Source organism: Bicyclus anynana, chromosome 6 (genome assembly GCF_947172395.1).
Source record: "Bicyclus anynana chromosome 6, ilBicAnyn1.1, whole genome shotgun sequence".
NCBI lineage: Eukaryota > Metazoa > Arthropoda > Insecta > Lepidoptera > Nymphalidae > Bicyclus > Bicyclus anynana.
The window spans coordinates 13,756,685-13,778,073 of NC_069088.1; the positions used below are offsets into that span (position 1 = coordinate 13,756,685).

General features: G+C 38.3%; 1 protein-coding gene across 5 annotated transcripts in view; it reads left to right on the plus strand.

Moving 5' to 3' along the window:
* The window catches only part of LOC112050724 (protein sprouty), a 58,554-nt gene that overhangs the window by 33,029 nt on the left and 4,136 nt on the right, over positions 1-21,389 (plus strand). Inside the window, exon 1 of one of the 5 annotated variants that reach the window (XM_024089062.2) lies at positions 18,001-18,193. The exons of 3 other annotated variants lie outside the window; for them this stretch is intronic. The gene's annotated coding sequence lies outside the window, so the exon portion shown is untranslated. One more of the 5 variants, XM_052882054.1, reaches the window with a different exon arrangement.

Below are 21,389 nucleotides of genomic sequence, written 5' to 3' on the forward strand. Positions count from 1 at the left end.
TGATCCACTGTGTCCTATATAGTGTATACAGTGAGTCAGTTTTCAGGTCACAGTGGGTCAGTTGGGTGTTTAACCTAAAATAAAAGGTAATATTTTTTATCTATGTATAAAAACTGTATTTAGACTTTGTTTAACATATTATTAATCCTTTAATATTATGACAAACAGATTTTTTTAAATGTAGTATTCTTAACTAGTCAACCAAAAGTCTTCATATGTAAAATGTCAAAGTAAATGAAGTTCTTCTTCTTTATAAACAAATATAATAATAATATTCATTAATTCAAATATAACCAACATAAAACCACATTATAAATATTAAACAAAACAAATGATTCTTAGCTTCTAGACTTTTTACTTTAGCCACTTAACAATTTAAAAGCACTTTCGTTTTTTACCTAACCTATAAATCACAATTGAGATTTTTGTAATAACATTATTATCAGCAAAACATAAAATTAAATAAAAACCTTTCCAAATACCAACTAACGGATATCGATTTGAGAACATAAGAGCGCAATTTTGATAATACTCCTTTAATGCTTGTTCTTGCTCATCCGTGAAAACTCTGTTAACTCTGGTACAAGTCTCACATTTTCAGGACCTGTGGTTGTGGACTTGTGATGCTTTAACTTTGGCTGCATAATGTTGTAACGTCGAAAATGGAATTTTCTGTTCTCTAGCAACAGCAAGTATTTTTTCCCTGATTTGACATCTTGAAGAGCTTTTTTCATATCTTCTTCGGTATGATTACCTATTTTCCTACATAACGGGCGTTTCTTTGGCATTCTGTAAAATAAACTTACAATATGTAGATGTTAAGTTGGTGGTGTTACGTCCTTTGCCCTGCAGAGCACGTTAAGCCATCGATCCCAATATTATATAGAAATAGAAGAAACTCGCAGTTCTAATTCCCATAGGAAAAAGGTGATAATATAAAGCCTATTTTACTCCCTGATAATGTAGCTTTCTATTGAAAGAATATATAATATATATATAAATATATTTCGGTCAAGTAGTTTGTGAGTTTATTTGTTACCTACGAAAATACAAATCTTTCCACTTTAAAATATTAGTATAGAATATAGATTAATAGGTCCACAGTGGGTCGACTCACTGTGCCCACTTTGGAAACGACTCACTGTGTACCACCCACGCCATTTTAATTTAACGATGCAATAACAGAATACTTCACTGAGAAAGCTAGCTCAATTTACTATCAAATGAGACCTTAATAAGTACTTAAAACATAAAAACTTTAACTAACTTCTAACATTTATAACTATGGAAGAAATAAAAATTAAAACTTACGTATTTTTTCTACTTTTGCAGTCACAAAACACAAACTAATTCCTGTACCGTTTAAAACGCTTCCTAGCGATCCACTGGCAAGCTTGGCGTGAGTCATGTTGGAGCGCGAATATAATGTGAAAGAGACGCAACTATAGACCGTCTCTTTTTCACCAATATATTGCCGACCAAGTGTTCCCACATGACCCACTGTAGCCACAATGACCCTACTAAATATGTCCACCAAAGTTTGAAAAAGTTTAAAGGCCTCGTCAAATCTGCAATCGGCCAGTTTATATTTGTAATTATGTAGATACTAAATAACCTTATTCATTTATTAGTTTTTAAGCTTTATTTTTAGTAATTCTTGAATATGTGAACTTTACTTGTATATAACCATATTATCTCATTTGTCGAGCGTAAAATGTATTTTAAATCAAGCTGTATACACCTGTAAGTGGCTGGACACATTGTCCACGATTATTGTGTACTTTTTATATCTTGTACTGTGTACTAGCTGTAGGTGTGTCAAATAAAATAAAAATAAAAATAAAAAGACATTATCATCATCATCTATTTTAACGGCTCTGCATGGCCAGGCCTTCTTAGGAGATGGGATATGGAGCTTAGGCCCACCCAGTAGCGTGCAAGAGGTCACGGATCTGTCATTCTTATACATTTTCGAATTTTCGGAGCGTTTGCAATCGTAGAAAGAGAATCGACGTGCCACTTGGCCATAGGCCCAGGTTCGAAATGGTCCTCCATGTAGGCACTAGAGGCAGTAGCTACCTTGATGCATCTATGAAGTATACACCAATGTCTGTGGTAGTTGCGATAAGTCGAGGTGTCGGCGCAGGTGTGGGCTCGGAATGTGCGTGTCCGCGTGTCGCGGGCGGTGCGTGGGCGCAGGCAGTTCGCCCACGACGGCGCACCTAGCCGCCGAGCCGCCGCGCCTCGCCACTGCGCACTGCGGAAAAACGTCCGCATGACTATCATTTGAGTGCCCTACCTTACCTTATCAGCCGATAGACGTCCACTGCTGGACATAGGCCTCTTGCATGGACCTCTAAATACTCGAGCCGCAAGCATCCAGCGGCTCACTGCAACTCGCCTGATATCCTCGGTCTACCTTGTGGGTGTCGACATAGCCCTTTGTGTGTGCCTATCGCTTTGTTTTAATCCACCATCAGCATAATTATCAGCCTATTTCAACGGTCTACTACAAGCTCAGATCTCCCACCTTATAGGCGAGGGGATATGGATAATCAAATCAAAAATCATTTATTTCAAGTAGGCTCAGTTTACAAGCACTTTTGACACGTCAGTTGACTATTTATAAAGATTCTACCACCGGCTTTGCGGACGTGGGGTGGTAATAATTAACATCAACTCTTGAAAGTTTGCCGCGATTCACGATAATAGTACGTATTATGAATGCTGTCACCCGCACCATGCCACAGCGGACGATTTCAACGAAAGATTTCCTATCCGACCGTTCGCTGACAAGAGAATCGTTGCGAGTTTGTCTATAGCTATAGTCGAATAATCTCGTCACTAGGACGAGCTCGTTCGTAGTCGTCGTTGACGTTTCAGTCTAAAGAGTTCTTCAATTTTCATTTTCTACTCTTAGTAGATCGAAAACAATGTTCAACGTAAATATTAAAAATATACTTCTTAACTCTTCTTAAAGTTCAAGCTAGACGCGTCTTTCATTGGCTTTTTTTTTGAAATGTTTGTACGTATGGATGGATGAAAATCTCCGTTTCTTCTGTCGTATTAATTGTTATTAAGATTTCTATTAAGCCAAGAGTGCGGCTGCGGTTCGCAACGTGCAGTGCGTTTATGCCCTTACAAGATCGCTAATCACTTCTCCATACAAAGCATGTTGCCACCCGTTCTATGATTATCTACGGATGCCTTTTATATTATATACGTATTTGTAGTTAGATACTCGTATATACTATAACAAGCGGACGCCCGTGACTTCGTCCGCGTAAATAGCGATGTAAACTTGCAACACCCTTTTCACCCCCTTCTATCAATATTTCCCCATGGTAAAAAATAGGTCACTAATGATTCTACAAAATATCAAAAAAAAACTTTAACTCCTTTTTAAACTTTTTGAAATTTTGAAAAATCTTGAATTTAATTATTTTTCTGGTCGTTCACATACCAGTTTTAATAAATGTAGGTAACTTGGAAAATGAAGGACTTTCCATACAAACTATCAATCTTTATTTCACCCCCTTTTAGTATTACTTTCTAGATACCAAGTAGGGGAATATCCCTCTTTCCGATATTTTATTTATCTCTATACCAAAAGCTCATGAAAATCAATTCAGCGAGAAGACTTAACAGATGAAGTTACTTTCGCAATTACAATATTAGCGATATTATTATCGCCTTTTATGTGTATTCCACATTTTAATTACAGAGTCTGTAGCCATATGACACCTCGATTTTCTTTCTACAAACGCTAACGCTTCTAAAATAAAAAGAAATTAAATATGGGAATGACATTCACTATCGACAGGTCACGTGATCAAGTTGTCAATCAGATCTGTCATTCCCGTACATTTCGTTAGTTGTCGAAGCGTTAGCGTTTGTAGAAAGAGAATCGACGTGCCACATGACAAAGCCCCAGATTTTATAGTCCCAGTAGCAGTATTACCCTGTCGATATTTACCCTGTAATTAATTAGTAACATCATATTATGGTGTCTTAGAAAACACAATGATTCGCTGGATTCGCTGGATGCAGGTGGCTCAGTATCGTGATGTTTGGAAGTCCCTACAAAAGGCCTATGTCCTGCAGTGGACGTCCATCGGCTGATATGATGATGATGATGAGAAAATACAATGTAAATTAGGCTTCCCATGCAAAATGAGATTTTTTAGTTTATTGCCAACTATGGCTGTCCGAAACAGTTTTAATCTGTGGGAACGCAGACCTAATAGCCGAAAAGGGAGCCCTAATAGCACGTTCGAGGAATGTTCGTAGAAGAAATTGATTGCACGATTGCCAGCACGCACGGCTTCACCGAAAAAACCAACGATAGCTCTAATATTATGCGATTATTGTAATTTAGACATGGTACTTAACTTTTATGTGTGCTGATTATTTTCTTTAAAGACAAAGGTATCTATGGGTGCCTGCAGACAGTCAATAATACGGTTTTGTGTAAATCGGTTGAACTATGAAGATGTTGTTGAAGTGTCTGAAACTACTTCTACTACGTACTTACTACTACTTAAAAGCCGTACAGACTACTTTAGTATTTTAGTCGAGTACGAACAATTTTTGGATTAACCGCAAAAAAATCCGCACAAAAATACTCGACTAAAATACTAGTAGTCCGAACTAGGCCTTAGTGAATACTTTTCGGACTGTATAATGAAACTTCCAAGCTTTCACCTTTTTCTATGAGACCTACCATGCTATTATCTTTGCCGCATCCTACTAGGCCTACAGTAGTCTTGTCTTGGTCGCTATTACAACACCTTTAGACCCCCAACGTCCATTAGCGGTCATGGATACGTTGACTATTGCCGTATATCGACAATTAAAGCGTTTTTCAGATATAGCATGGGTACGGTGACGGTTGCCTGTATGTCGTTCATTACTTACTTACTAATAACGTGAATCGCGGCAAACTTTAGAGTGAAACGAACTGAAAAACACTATAATTTACAGTATTATTTTCTTATGTTGTACAATAAAGGATTCTGAAGAATTGAAAACCTTTTTTCTTGAATTCTGATTTTAGTAATGAAATATCTTAGAATCTTCCACTTAACTGTTGGATCAAGTCAGGTAGTGATTCTTGAGACGGCGCGTATTGTGAGTTACAAATAGTCAACTGACGTATCAAAAGTGTTTGTAAACTGAGCCTACTTGAAATAAATGAATTTTGAATTTTTTGAATTTTGAGGAGGTTCCTCACTCTTAAGCCCTGACCGCCGGTTGCTTGGGCACTCAAATGTCCTGCAGCGGGGAATCGATTTCTTTTTATATAAATTTTTAATAGTGTTTTGTATTATATTTTGTATTAACATTATTAAAAATTAAAAAAAGGACATACTTAAATATAAATGATAGAAAAAAGGTATATCTTTATAAGTAGGCAAATAGTTTCATCCGTATTAGAATATAATGTATTTGAATCTCGTTTAGTTGTAACTTGGTGAGTGGTACATCCTGTGTCACGTCATTTGCTTGGAATTCTCATATCACTTCTGTACAAGTCGTGGGTATTTTTCGTAAGAGAAAGGTGAGCTTTTAGATGTTAATGCGTCAATCATTTTGGCACTATAATAAAATTCGATATAATTAATTTATGTGTGGGTTTACAACCGGAGTAGTTTCCGGAGTTGTGTGTAGTTTCTGTAGAAATATGTCAGTGACTTATTATGATGCAATAGGTTGGTATACACAAGTGATGTTCTTAAGTGTGTTAGGATGACCAAAAGATTAACTGTAGGGATTAACTTATTTTTATACGACTAGCAGAACTTTCCGTTCCCGTACCGTACGAATCGATCCATCGAACGATCAATATCAACTCGAGTCTCCTCTCAGATTAAGAGGGGTAAGGCTTGTATATCTTTACTGTGGGTAAGGCCAATATTCCAACACGCTGGCCCAATGCGGATTGGCAGACTTCACACACGCAGAGAATTAAGAAAATTCTCTGGTATGCAGGTTTCCTCACGATGTTTTCCTTCACCGTTTGAGACACGTGATATTTAATTTCTTAAAATGCACACATCTGAAAAGTTGGAGTTGCAATAATCCGTCTTTAATCCGCATTGGGCCAGCCGAACCCCTCTCATTCTGAGAGGAGACTCGAACTCAGCAGTGAGCCGAATATGGGTTGATAACGACTCGAGGAGAATGCAGATTCTCAACAGTTAAAGAATTTTTGAAATCGGTTCAGTAGTTTTAAATCAATAAAATCTTTCCTGTTTATAATATTAGTATAGAAAAACATCCTCAATTTTCGATGTCGGTCAAAAATGGATAGTTCCGCTACGCTTCAGTAAAGCCACAGAAACAGAAACAAGCCTAGCGGAGTACGGACGGCCTCGCGGAAGGTCACTCCCCCCGCCTCACCGTCCCCGCGCCTCCAGCGCCATCACTCGACCGCTACGTGGAATTCGTAATTGCCTTCAATTAAAACGAGAATTTCATCCAGCGCATGGTCCGTCTTCGCGTGACAGACTCGACTTTCGATTTATCGTTGACCAAATCGTAAAGTCCATTTTTGTATTCACAAAATGAAAGCTTCTGATCGAATCATTTGCTAAGATGACACGGTAGTAGAGGCTCTTCGACGACTTTTTTCGACAGTTTCATGTAAAGTAAAGCCAATGCGAAAAAATATTGCTGTAAAAAGTTATCAGATTTCATGGATGGTTCTTATTCTCTATCATAATGTTCTTTGTAAAACCAAGTCTTAAATTTTCTACAAATCTTACATTTTAGCCACAATTTGTCGTGATAGCCCAGTGGATATAACCTCTGCCTCCGTTTCCGGAGGGCGTGAGGAGACTCGAGCTCAGCAGTGAGCCGAATATGGGTTCATAATGATGTGTCGTTTGGCCATTTCCTTATTCAAGGATCAACTAAAATATAGGTCCACGTCTGTTGAACATCGATGGGGGTGTAATGATTTGAAAACTAAAAAAACGACTTGGCAGTTGGTAGTGGTACCAACTGTATGGTTGTATTGGTGGTCAATAGAGAGGTCCTGGGTTCGATTCCCAGCGCAGGTCAGTTAAGGATATTTTCTAAATTTGGCTCTGGTTTGGTATGATGTTAGGTTTCGGTTGCGGCTATACCACTCCACGACCAACGACGGTACGTCAATTTAGCGTTCTAGTACGACGCCACGTAGAAACCGTCAGAGGTATGGGTGTACCTCTAACTTGTACCTCACCTAAGTCTGCCCGCATTCATCTTAAACTGCATCGTATCGCAGTCAAACGTGTATGCCCTGCAGTGGACGTCCATCGGCGGATATGATGATGATATGATGATCTATTCTGGGAAAATAGGTGTTCGTATGTACGAAACGTACAAAAATACGACGCAATTCACATGTTTTGGAAAACTTTGCAGTTAAACTTACCATTCTAAAATTACATAATATCTATTGAACAGTACGTTCATCCCACGTTCGAACATACAATACAAAAACATAGTGATATAATACAAACACTGCTATATATACAAGTATCATACGAGGTAATTTTCATGTTTGCAAAGTACGAAACTTTACAGGGATCCCATCCAAATACTACACACAATCGTTCGTGCAAACGAACGCTTCGTTCATATTCTCATGTTTGCAAAGTTCCGCGTAGTTCAGCGGAGAGCGGAGCGGGCTGTAGATCGATGCTATGTGGTCACGCGGTCGAATTCGCCACCTACTACACGCCCGCTAAATAACCACATGGGCACGGAAGGTCACCGCCGATGAGTGCGTGCCATGAATGGAGTGAACGAGTGAGGCGAGCGCGACAGCGCCCATTCAGAGAGGTCCTTCATTCTAGCTTTTGTCTTACGTAACGCGTGCTCATATACGATGTAATGTTACATTTTAAATGTTACGCATATCTTTAGTTTTTTTTTAATACAACCAATAATATACATACGTGGGTGCGACTTTTATTCAACGGGTGGGAATGTAACCCTAGGTTATTAAAATCGGACTCCAGCACTTTAAACTTGGAGATAAGAAGGTATAAATAATTTATATATTTTTTAAAATATATTAGCTTTTTTTAAATATAAGGACTATAAATGATCAATCCCCTCCAATTAGTCCGAAAGACTAGACTTTAGTGGGTATGACAATAGTCAAGCGGGCGTAAATCAAACCCATTGAATTGAAATTGAAAATCACGGGTGTAATTCCGCTGATTATACTCGTCGATGTAACATTCGCCTATAACAAGTTTTATTAGAATTTGAACATTATTTCTGTGGGATTCCAAAAATAAAATATCTCTGCAATCTCTGCTCAATAAAATATCTGAAATGAGCGATGTCACATCGCTGCAACTTTACAGAATGCAGGGGCAGTTATCGCCTTCCTCATCCCTTACGATGTTGGATTCGATACGATGGTACAATTTCTAAATTAATCAATGATCTGCTCTAGCTTTAGTCATGGTGTGTTACTACCGGCAAAAACGTATCGTCAATCGTTTGTCCATAAACTGTCAATATACGTACTTTATTTATATATATGATTTACAGCAATATAGTGCTGATTTATCATTGGATTTTTTTTGGATTTTGAGATGATCTTCCTGTGTAAAATCCGGCATGTTGACATAACTCGTCGGGCAGTTTCATCAACAGATTTTCACACATTTTCCTATCTGCTCATAGTCATAACGGTCCGTTTATCTAAATTTATGGCATACCTACTTCTCGCATCCGTTTCATCATTTTAAACGCATACCATACGATTTATTCGCTTTATTTCCTGTTCACATTATAGCATAATATCATGTGTTAATTTGTCATGTTACCACACATGCTTACAGCCCGAGTGTCGCAAAAAATTTAGTATCGAAGACTGGAGTGAAACGATCTATACTCATATATAGGTAGGTATATGTTGTTTTTATTTATTTCTAAGAAACTGTGTTCGCAGAACTGCCGAGGTTTGGATAACGAACTCTTTATAATTTTATCATTGGATCAACATACGACGTAACGTGTTTACTTAGATAGTCCGAATATGAACTAACAGCATGTGTAGGTCAGACCTTTGTTTTATAAAAATTGAAAGATTTTCAGTTCATGCTCTCACCAAGTCACGTACAATAGACAATTATAGAGTTTTAACTGTGGTGAACACTCAAAATAATATAAAATAAATATAATGAATACGTTATTTTGCTTTTTCTATAAAATATTACGATAAATCATGTCAGGCGCCAGACATCTTCTCAGCTTCATGGCAACTCTTCTTCGTTAAATACCCTTAAAAGTTAATAAATAGACCTCTTAATAATCATAGCACAGACAAAATAAAACTGTTACTCTTGTTAACTATAAAAATGTAAGGAATAATAAACTTTGAAATTAAATTTGTTATTTAATATTGTTTTCAAAGGGTTACCATGAAGCTAAATACCTGGCGAATGGACACATGACTTTCCAGAATTTATGAACGCATTATATTCGAATCCCCATCTTGTATGATCCCCACCACGATTTAAATACCATACATTTCTACCGTGCATTATCTATAGTACCGTCATGAGATGACAAACTGTCAGCTTATTATAAAATGAGGAAGATCTGGCTCTGACAGACAGTCGTTCTAATAGTTTATATGCGTTTCCTTTATCTGCTTACATCCGGCACAATACGCCGCGACTCTAGTATACTGGGACATAGTTATCGTAAGGTTTGGGCCCACATTGAGATAGTAATATGAAACAAACAGTAGCTCTCATATTACGAACCGCTTATCGGCTCTAGTGCTAAAGATAATTCGTGTTCAAAACAATACAATTTTATCGCTGTTAGTGTTAAGTAAGCAGACTGGCTATTTCGTAATACAATACCCGTGTTGATATAATTACTAAAACGCTTAATTATAATATTATATTGATAAAAGTCAAACTCTAAAGGAAGTTCAAAGATAGCGATATATTTTGAGAAAACAGACGGGCGATAAATGCGGTGGCCTCACAAAAAAAGCCGCTATTAACTGGCAGATTTATAAAGTTACTAGCTGATGCCGCGCGGTTTCACTCGCGCGGATCCCGCTCCCGTAGGAATACTGGGATAATATATAGCTTATAGCCTTCCTCGATAAATGGGCTATCTAACACTGAAAGAATTTTTAAAATCAGACCAGTAGTTCCTGAGATTAGCGGGTTCAATCAAACAAACAAACTCTTTAGCTTTATAATATTAGTAAGTATAGATTTGAATTGTCTTATTTTTCGGCCTTGGTCCGAGAAGACCTTATTATTTTTGCTTCATTGTTGCCAGGGGACCAATGAGGCAGTTCTTATAATATTGTTAATTGAAAAAAAAAACATGTACAACGATTCTTTTTTTTTTTCTATTCTTTACAAGTTAGCCCTTGACTACAATCACGCCTGATGGTAAGTGATGATGGAGTCTAAGATGGAAGCGGGCTAACATGTTAGGAGAAGGATGAATATCCACACCCCTTTCGGTTTCTACACGACATCGTACCGGAACGCTAAATCGCTTGGCGGTACGTCTTGGTCGGTAGGGTGTACTAGGCACGACCGAAGCCTCCCACCAGCCAGACCTGGACCAATTAAGAAAACCTCAATCAGCCCAGCCGGGGATCGAACCCAGGACCTCTGTCTTGTAAATCCACCGCGCATACCACTGCGCCACGGAGGCCGTCAAAAAATTCAAAATGAATTTCTTGCTGAATGACACGACACGGCAGTAGTACTTCCACGGTTGACACAGAAAGCTCTGCTACTAAAAGCTAAAGCCGTCTAATAACGAAGGCTGCGCGGGCGCGGCGAGGCGGATGGAAAGCGCGGCGGAGGCTAGGGCTTCCGCTTGCGGCCGCGCCGCCGCCGGAATAACAAACGAAACCTGATTTCTATCGAACCCACGGCTGTTTAGCTCGCTTCACAACCGCAACACTTTATAAGCGACTAAGCAGAGCTCCTGTACCTATTCAAATATCCCCTCTGGACCCGTACTGTAGGCATCATCATTATAATTCCATTTCTGTACAATATTCTTAATCATCTTTTTAAATTTATAATTAACATTATTGGTAGTTGCTCCCTTTTATTTATTTCTCCCGTATTTTGTATTTTTTTTATTATCCGATATTGTCTTTTCGTCCCCAAATTTACGCATGGTCTAAGATTATTCTATTTATAGAAAACTTCCTAGCTTTGGAACAAAATAATGCAAAATTCTCTGTGTTAAATTTTTAATGTGGCCTTGAATGACCGAGTGTGGCTACAGGCGACGTTAGTTTACCATCGTTCTTGTCCTCGGTCCAGGAATTAACCAGGAAAATTTTAGCATCCGCACTGGTTAATTTTGAAGTGTCGTATAAGACCGACTATCTACTACGACTTGGTAGCTATAAGTAGAATGAATGGAAACATGCCCATCATGTCTGACTCATCTACGCCTACTACATAATTATATTGAGGAAATATACATAGATAGATTAAATGATCATCATACCGATATTATAAATGTGAAAGTGTGTTTGTTTTTTTGTTACGCTTTTGTCGTAACTAACTTAACCAATCCTAATGAAATTTAACATCAATAGTCGAGAAAAATACGGTCTCACTTCATAGATACCTGCTTACTGTTAAGGACTGAAGTTTGTTCAGATTTTAGCACAAAAATCTAAAATCCTACTTGAGAATACATTATATTGACGACACGAAAGAAGACCGTTAAAATGTGCTATTTGTAGCGTATGTAGAAACATAATCTATGCTAATATTATAAAGAGGAAAGATTTAATTGTATGTTTGTTTGTTTGCAATGAATAGGCTCTGAAACTACTGAACTGATTTGAAAAATTCTTTCACTGTTGGGAAGCTACACTATTCCCAAATGCTACAGGCTTTATTTTATCCAGGAACCACGCGGCGTCAGCTAGTAAAAAAATAACAAAATTAATCAAATGTGGTGGCGTGAAAAAGGCTTGCAGGTAACTACGAGTAGGGTAGGCACAAGGTATACGTACAAAATGGAAAACTCCTCCAATACAGGTTCGGAATTTGCTTTCATGGTATGTATTTAAATACTTAATGAAGTTACAAGGAAAACTATAACGGCTAGTTAGCAATAGCTATTTAAAGAATAATAATGGACCAACTTAAAAAACTTAGTTGGTAATCGAAAATTGCATATTAATTCTGTTGTTAATTAAAAAGATAAAGTTGTCAGTGAGATAACTCAGAGTTTGTTAAAACTAGAAAGATAAAAATTAGTATGGGTATGTACATTAATTTCGTCTATAAAATGAAAAAACAGGTTACAAAAAAAATTTTTTTGGGTTCCTTCCTTACATGTAAAGTGAGGATGAATTTTTCATCGTCTATCCCATGGTGTGGGGTATGGTTATCGGTATTTTTGTGCATTACATGGGAGAATAAAATGCTAAATTAATCTACGGAACACTACTCTGCGCGTAGCCCGACACGCACTTGGCCGGTTTTTTATTTATGAAGTGCATGCCACTGATCAAGTGCATAATGCACCGTCAGCTGTAGTAGATAGCAATTTAATAAGATTAATAAAACGCATTCTGTTAAGATAAAAATGTTTATATAATAAATAATTAATGAACCACTAACGTTATTGGTAATAATGGCCCACGATTTAATCTCACTTCGAAATAATTATGTAAACAGTTTTATCCGCCGTTTGGTATCACCGAGATGAGATCCACAACTGAAATTGTAGATTTGATAAATTTTAATTTTACGACGTTAGACGTACCCTTAGACCGTTATTAATGGTCTAAGGACGTACCACGTATTCTGTGATACCACTTCTTTATCAAGAAAGTAACGTATGTAGTCACCTCACCTCAAAACGATCTTGTTATCCTGCTACGAATATAGATTAAAATGACAGAGGAGCATTTTTTTTTAATATTTAATAGTGCTTTTTATATTTAGTTGTATACTTATTATAGGCATATTCTTTAAAAAAATATAACCTACCCTCTACCCTATCCTTACCCTACCACTATCCTATCCCAACCATAACCATAACCTAAAGGGTCAGGGTTCCCAACATTTTCCTTCACTGCTCTGCTCCTATTGATTGTAGCGTGATGAAAAGTATACTATAACCTGCCCAGGAGTATGAAGAATAATTGTACCAAGTTTCGTTAAAATTGTTGTTTCTATAACGAACATACAGACAGACAAAAATTTTACTGATTGCATTTTTGGCATCAGTATCGATCACTAATCACCCTCTGATAATTCTTTGGAAATATATTTAATGTGCAGAATTGACCTCTCTACAGATTTATTATAAGTATAGATTAAATAACTATGACTATAATATACCTTTACATTACATTACCTATTCAAAGATTACTACATACTTACCTGTACCACAGAATACATATTATGTCTGTACCTAAATCAATCTTTCTATGGTAGGTAGGTATTTCATCTTTTCATTGTGCGCTTTCTCGATGGTGCCTTTAGCATTCCATGAAGTAGCCTTGTGTAGCTTCAATTGGAAGTCGATGGTGTCGTTTTCACTTGCTATACCTATTCAGGCCACCCATTGTTCCTTTAGGGCGTCACATTTCGTATCGGACCTGTATTGAGTCACATACCTACCTCAGTACCTACCTACTCATTGTTAGACGGCATTGTAAGATCGTAAACAAAGGAATACCTGTAATCGCCTCTACATAGCATTAATTGTGAGAATAAATTAAAACTGTCCTTTACCTACCTTATACTTAGCATGTGATCGCCTTTTTAGCAGTTTCGGAACCATCAGTTCTCCGAAGACCTCGGATATCGTCATTTATGATTCGATCTCGCAGAAATACTCCAAGCAAAGCTTGCTCCATCGCCCGCTGAGTGACTCTAAACCTTTTTAAGAGGCCCAGAGTTGCCACAGTTAGCAGCTCATAATGAGACGAATATCTTAGCATTTAATACTCCGGAGAAAATCTCCGAGTAGAGCACTAAACTTGTGACCAAAGGACGTTGTGTTATGGTATTCCTTGACGATCGATTAACACTCCCCTCCTCCGTTCGTGTTGTTCTCCCTGCCTAGCCAAATTTGGTAAGATCCTACTAGAGCAGCTTTGGATACCCGTTCTAATATATAACTTGCTGCAGTTCTAGAGAGGCCAAGGTCTTTAAGCAAGTTATAGAAAGATTTTGCTGATAATCCTCTCGCACATACTTGTATGGCGTACAGACTAACTACATAGCCAATTTTAGTCAGTTCATTTGTTAGGTCATAATATTTATTCACTTCAACTTTAGGAATTATATTTTGAGCCTGCTTTGACATAGTTAATTTGTCTTTTAGTTGTAGTCATTCCTTTTTGAGCTCTAGCAACATAAAGGCTTATAGCTTCACGCACAATTTGAAGTACTCTATCATGACGACGTAAACTTAAACGATACTAAGTTTTCAATTCAAACTACCTAACTAAAGTTTCTGAGATAAGCGCGTTCCACCAAACAAACGAACAAAGAAACTCTTCAGCTTTTTATAGATTCTCCAATTGATTCCACCTAATTCGCAACTCTGTTTCGCTTTGGTATGCAAAAAATGTACACGATCAATCTATTTCCCTCCGCATTTTTGTACTAGCGGATGTTAGACCGTTAATGTAACAAAAAATGCTCCGACCCGGATGCAGTTCTTCAAAAAAACCGGTGGCATTAGCACACATGTCGATTCCAATGTTCCAGTCGAAAGACCCTTCATGTTTTTAAGTAATTCTTCTGATACTAGCATTTTAACCTCGGCTTTGCTTTATTACTACGTCGGTATTGTTCAACTGCCTATTGTTATGTGGCTTCAGGTCTCGGGTTTGAATCCTGTGTAGGGTTTATAACATCATTAGCAACCCATTTTTCGGCATACTGTTGAGCAGCAGTTGACACACTGAGTCTCCTCACAGAATGGGTAGACCAATAGTCGACCACGCTGGCCCAATGCGGATTAGCAGACTTCTGAAGTCTATTGTATTACTATGTACATAGTAATTCAATGGACTTCATACACCTAGAGAATTAAGAATATTCTCAGGTTTCCTCACGATGTTTTTCCTTGACCGTTTGAGACACGTCATATTTAATTCCTAAAATGCACATAACTGAAAAGTTAGAGGTGCATGTTACTGACCGGAATCGCACCTACATCCACCGAATCGAAGGCAGATGTCATATCAATTAGGCTATCACGGCTCTCGGCTGTCAGCTTATAATATACTGAGTGTACTGCAAGACCACCGGCAACTTGTACATATTATGTTTTCTGTGCCACCGGGTGGATTTTCATTCATTCAGGAATAGCGCACAAAGTGTCCTCATTTCTTACAGGCGTCCCACGGGCCTGGAATTTTGTCCCGAACGACTTCAACGTGATACACAGACCATTTCCAGTTGAGTTTTCCGATGTTATGTTTCAAAACAAATAACGACCATTATAATTAAAATCTTACAGAATGTGGCTGTTTTGATGTCCACAATGGACCTTATTCCTTTTTCAAAACTGAATAAATATAACACTAAGAATGAGACAAACATTACGAAAGATGATTTATTCACATTATAAAGGTGAATAAATATGAAAACCTAACAAATGAAGTATTTAACTAAAAATGGGTATGTGGTTAGCAAAGAGGTTATATATATGGTGGTGAGTTTATATGCAGTAGCGGATGCAAAAGGATTGCCTGCCAAATTTATCTATAACCGTGCTTAAAGACCTTGGCCTCGCTAGAACTGCAGCACGTTCTAGAATAGAACGGGTAACCAAAGCTGCTCTAATAGGATCTTACCAAATTTGGCTGGGCAGGGAGAACAACACGAGCGGAGAAGGGGAGTGTTTATATGTTATGAAGCAATTGTTTAACCCTACCCGTGGTTAGGGTTGCCAGATCGCTGAAATTAAAAGCAGTCAGTTTGATCTGATATTTGGGTAAAAAGGCCGGTGAGCCTACATTACCGTACCGTAAATTTTGTTCCCATACACTCGTCGTTCGCTCGTTTGCTAAATGTAAAGCCGGATAAGCCGGACACCGTTGATTTCGGCCGGACACGGAATAGAAAAGCCTGACTATGTCCGGATTTATCCAGATACCTGGCAACTCTACCCGTGGTTATAAGTCCCAGCTCTACTCGGAGGTTTTCTCTCTGCCACAAAATTTACCCGGCACCCGCATGACAACGGAATGCTTGAGATATTTGTATCAAGTTAAGTGCGGATGAAGTTTGTGACCTTCTTCGTTGATCGACTTGAGATTTTTGCGGAAGGTTATCCTTAAAGTAGGAATATTTTGTCATTTATTTATTTGTCCTTTTTTATTTTTTAACTATGTTAATGATACAAACTATAATACTATTAACAATTTATGAAAAAAAATGTCAAGGCTCCAGAGTGAGGAACCTTCTCACAATATGCACCGCCTCAAGAATCACTATCCGACCCTTTATTCAGCAGTTGAGCGAAATATTCTTAAGATGTTGCTCGAAGCTTTTCGCTAAAAGACCATTGAATGAAAGGACTATCGGAACAATAATAGTTGACTCAACATTCCACATGGCGGTAATCTCGTATTATTAATTATTATTTAATTGTCATCACAAAGTTTATACTAGATCAGACATATTGTCTGATATATCAGATCGAATCAAGCATGTCTGGGTTTAACTAGTCGATAAGTATCTAATACTTACAATAACTATGTTGCAATTCATCGACCGATAAATAGATTATTGAAAAACGGCTTAAGTGGTTACGGCATAACTAAATGAAAGATCACAAGAGATAATTTTTAATTCACAAAACAACAATTCCAAGTATTACCGCGAGACTGAATGGATGGTTGGTTGGAGTTTGTGTCCTTAAAAAAACACGATCTCTACCTGAGGTTACTTTTTCTACTGGCCAGATGTACCCACTCATAACTATCACCCGCGCAGTAATGGTGCGACCATTAAATTTTCATTTCATTTCTCTAGACACGTCTTCAATGAAATGACATCATCAGCAATGTATTCGCTCATTCGTTGAAACGCTACCTACATAAATTTGCATTGTTTATCGAACTTTTTTATATATATAAATACATATAGGAATAATATTGGCACTGATTACTTACTCTGACTTATAGAGACGGAAAATGTTTCTTACTCGATTTACATAAATGTGTTGCTTAAAAGACTGTTGGAATTGGAAGAAAAAAATAGTATTATCTATATATCTTTAGAGATATTTAACTAATTGTGTCAAGGGGTCAAAGTTATTATTATGTGATTAATATTTTTGGGCAGGAAGTTTGGTTTCGGTACTAGCTAGTAGTACGCTGTCAGCCGTCGCGTATGGTAGCGTTATCGCTCGTCCTTGACACAGAGACGTCGCGTGCACAACGCGCCTTATTGTCGCTGCAACCTTGCGGAAATTATACTGATATAGGTACCTACCTACCACTGTCGCGATAACGGGCTGATTGCTGGTGCTGCCCGACTGCTTGGCATCTGTTCGCTCGACCGGAAAACGCATTCACGTTAACCCTTTCTCGACTATTGCCTCCGATAGTAGTACTATGCTTACTGGCTAGCTCACGTGTTGTTTGAGGCTTTTCGAAGGACCAAAAGATAGTACGATCACAGGACGAAAGTGGGCGGCATGGCACGACTCTCGCCGACCGGAAACCTAATTCCCGGATGCGGCCGCGCGGGGATTTCGCCGGAAGCTCGATAAACGAGCACATCCGCTGCCGTCGCCCGCGCCGCAAAATTTGGCACCGCGAGCGCTCGCAGCTCGCTTCCGGCCCCCGCCCCCCTCTCCGTCCCCGTTCGCCTGCGAAAATAGCGGCCGACCGCTTCGTGTACGCGGTTCATTCAGTATGGCCGCCTTCCATTCATAAAAAGGCGAGGCGCGCGCGGAGGGACGCGCGGCGGCGGGGCGCGGCCCTCCGCCGGCCCGCTCCCGCGCCCGACGCCAGTGCGGAATGTGCCAGCGAACGGAACGGTCGTTTCGTTGGAGCGTAGCGCTAACGCTCCCGGTTTTCCATTAAAATGTGTATAAGAATAAGTGCAGTGAATCCGCACGAGTTCGGAACGGTTACAAAAATCGCCGTCATCGAGATCAGGAGTAGAAATCAACGAAGAACTTCACCGAGGAAGTGAGTAGCGGCCATATTGCAGTGATAACCGCGCGGCGGGCGGACGAGAATCGAGGCCGGTGCGTGGGCCGCCCCCCGCCCGCGCCAGGTGCCGCTCCGGACCGCGCCGGTCTTTGAGCCTTCCCGTGGATTTGCGCGGCCAAAATTCGGTGGTTTGCCGTATTTTTGTGTGTCAGTGAGCCTACCGGCGCGGTTTCGGTGCGGCACGAGCGGCCGAGCGGCAGAGCTCAGTGCAGTGTGTGGGGCTAATCGGCCCGAGTGCCCTTGTGTGATGTGTGTAGGAGACGGGTGACCGTGGAACGTCTGCTCGTAAGTACTTGTCCAACGTCATTCCGCATCCAGGATGTGACGAGCGGAGTCGTCCGGATAGATCCCACGCCCGCGTGCGTGGAGTAGCTGCTCGGTGATCGTTCTGATCGCAAAAAATTGAGCAAACATGAATGACGGTCGCGCCTTGCCCGTCGGTGTCGGCCCGAGCTGAGCAGCGACTAGTGCCGCACGTGTGCACCTCGCGCCTCTCGCCTCGCGACCACTCGCCGACGAGTTTGAGAATGCTTTCATTTATAATGCTGCCTCAAACATCATTACAAATACACAGCTATCGTTCCAACGTGTTGGAAGACACGACTTCAATGAGTTTCGTTACTTTAAAACATTGAGTGTTGAGAATCTTATAAACCAAAACTGACTGGCTAAAGCAATATTGCCAGTAAACCTAGATTACAATAAAGATTCATTATAAATTCACATCGAAGAAATCCGAATTATTATAGCAACAGGCACCAATGTGGACAAGGTTTCGATAACTGAACGATGATAAGAAAAAAACGGTTTGTAAACAATACACACGGTCTATCTTTCACGAAACTTTATGAGGTTACATTTGAACGCATTTCTACGATTAAAATTAAATTTATATCTACATTAGAGACGGTCGCTGCTGCGGACACATAACGAACTATATTTTATTGAGACAAAAATGGTAATAAATGTAGTCACATTATATTCATTAAAATTCGGTCCACAATATATCCAACAGATTCCAATTAAGAAACCGCGAAGGCGTTCTAGCTGTCATGTTTAAAATAATATACAAGACGAAATTTCTTAAATTAATATTCATAATGTCAAAGCATTAATGGCCACATTTGTATATTTTATAGGAATACTAATTTCCTGCCCATAAAGATGCTGTTTCAACAACGAGATTCGTTATTTTTATTGAATACTTACCTATTAGTGATTTCAATACAGAATTACCAATTAAGATATCATAAGAAACAGCTTTTATTAATAGCTTATCAATTACACCCAATAAATAATTCAGATTAAAGAAATACTAAAACTATCTATATACAAAAAACATCTATATTTGTACTCAATTCGCAAAAAATCGTCTAACGTGTTTTCGAAATCACTACATGGATATGTTTACAAAATATATCTTAAAGAAGCAGCTTCATTGCACCTCAAATAACCCAACAACCATCTTTAGATTATTCAGCTTTAGCTATCAAAGCCTAGCAGTGTAAAAAAGGCTTTATATTTGAATTGTTGCTGTCTGACAGATCAAAAACATAAGATTTTACATAAGAGGGATACATAATGTAATTATATCGGATACACTTTAGATCTTACTTAGATAATCTTCCTATTAAATCAAATTTTTACTCAATTAATACAAATAACCTGTAACCAGCGTCTTTCAGATAGTAATGGTAGATGGTACCTCAGGATTGGAGATATTAGACATACAAAAGTGTGCAGTGAAACACTTTCGTCTATTATTGCCATGTTAATGAAAAAGCAGTAACTTAACCAATTGGTTTGTTTGAGTGTCTAATTTAGAGTGAACTTCATGGTTTCCTATTGAATACAAACGATAAAGCAGTAATATCGTAAGTTTTTGTCACTCCTAAATTGGGTATATTGTTTACAAAACAAGTTATCGAAATACCTTTAGTAACCTTACTAAAACAATCATACCTACCTAATGACCAAATTATCGGTGTAAACGCGACTTTATTCCATCGATAGGCAGATACTTATGAAAACCAGATGCCTATCATAGTTTACATATATGCAAATAGTTCAAGATATTATTAATCCTACAGCAGCAATATATCAGATCCGACTATAATACGTTATTATACTTGCAGTATTAACGGCCACAGCACGATATTTAGAGCGAAACTACAAAATTTAGTTTTCCCACTAAAAATAACCCTTTACTTTATTTAGGAGGTTTTTTGTTAGACGAAAAATATTTTCAAATATGAATATTAGGGCTAAGATGCAGGATAATCTAAGTTTTGCAACTTCTTAAATGATTGCACAGATTGTATTTATGATTGACCACCTCTTAGAGGCCTCTACTTGGATTCAACCTTACGATAAACTTATAGATGATGCCTTGTGTGGCGGTAAATATTGTTTTATAAAAATTTCAGAAATTCCTAGGGTGGAACATAAATTTTGACAGGACTAGTAGAGCAACTTTTTCTTATTACTCAATTGAAAAGCAAATTCATACTTTCGATTTCGATCGACCGCATCGAAATCCGTGATCAAAAAATGTTCTCAATATCGACCCTTAAGGTGCCTTAAAATGTTTAGAATGTTGTCTAATCAGATTAAATACCAAACTGAAATTTACTTAATACTTGCCAAAATATTGCTTTTCCTGTTAATTCCTTAATAATAATGAAACTATGTATTCAAGGTAATTAATAATTATCACCTTGTAAATTGTTATTGTTTTATCGTAGATCAATGAAAATCTAGTTCTTGCACTAGAATTTTTCTTGCAGATTGTCTTCTTGCAGATTGATTGTCCAATGCTATTCTATTTCTTGAGTTATTCTACCGAATAGAGAACTTATTCTCGTATTTCTGTCATCTATCGGAGGCTAGCAACCATTAAGGCTAATATCTTGACTTAATTCACCTTCTGCTCGAATTGACCTGAAATTCATCTTTACCTATTGATGAAAATTTTTGAGCCAGAAAGCAACCTCACCAACCTTCGTTTGCCCTTGGATAAAATGTGCAAAGCAAAATATTCTTTGCAAATCAAAGATTTACCTAAATAAAAAAAAGCTTAAGATCACAGAAATGTTGCTTTTTTATTGTTTATAAATCTTCGGGTTAGTAGAGCTCTTAGGAATGCAATTTCCTATTTCTTGGGTCCCTTTCC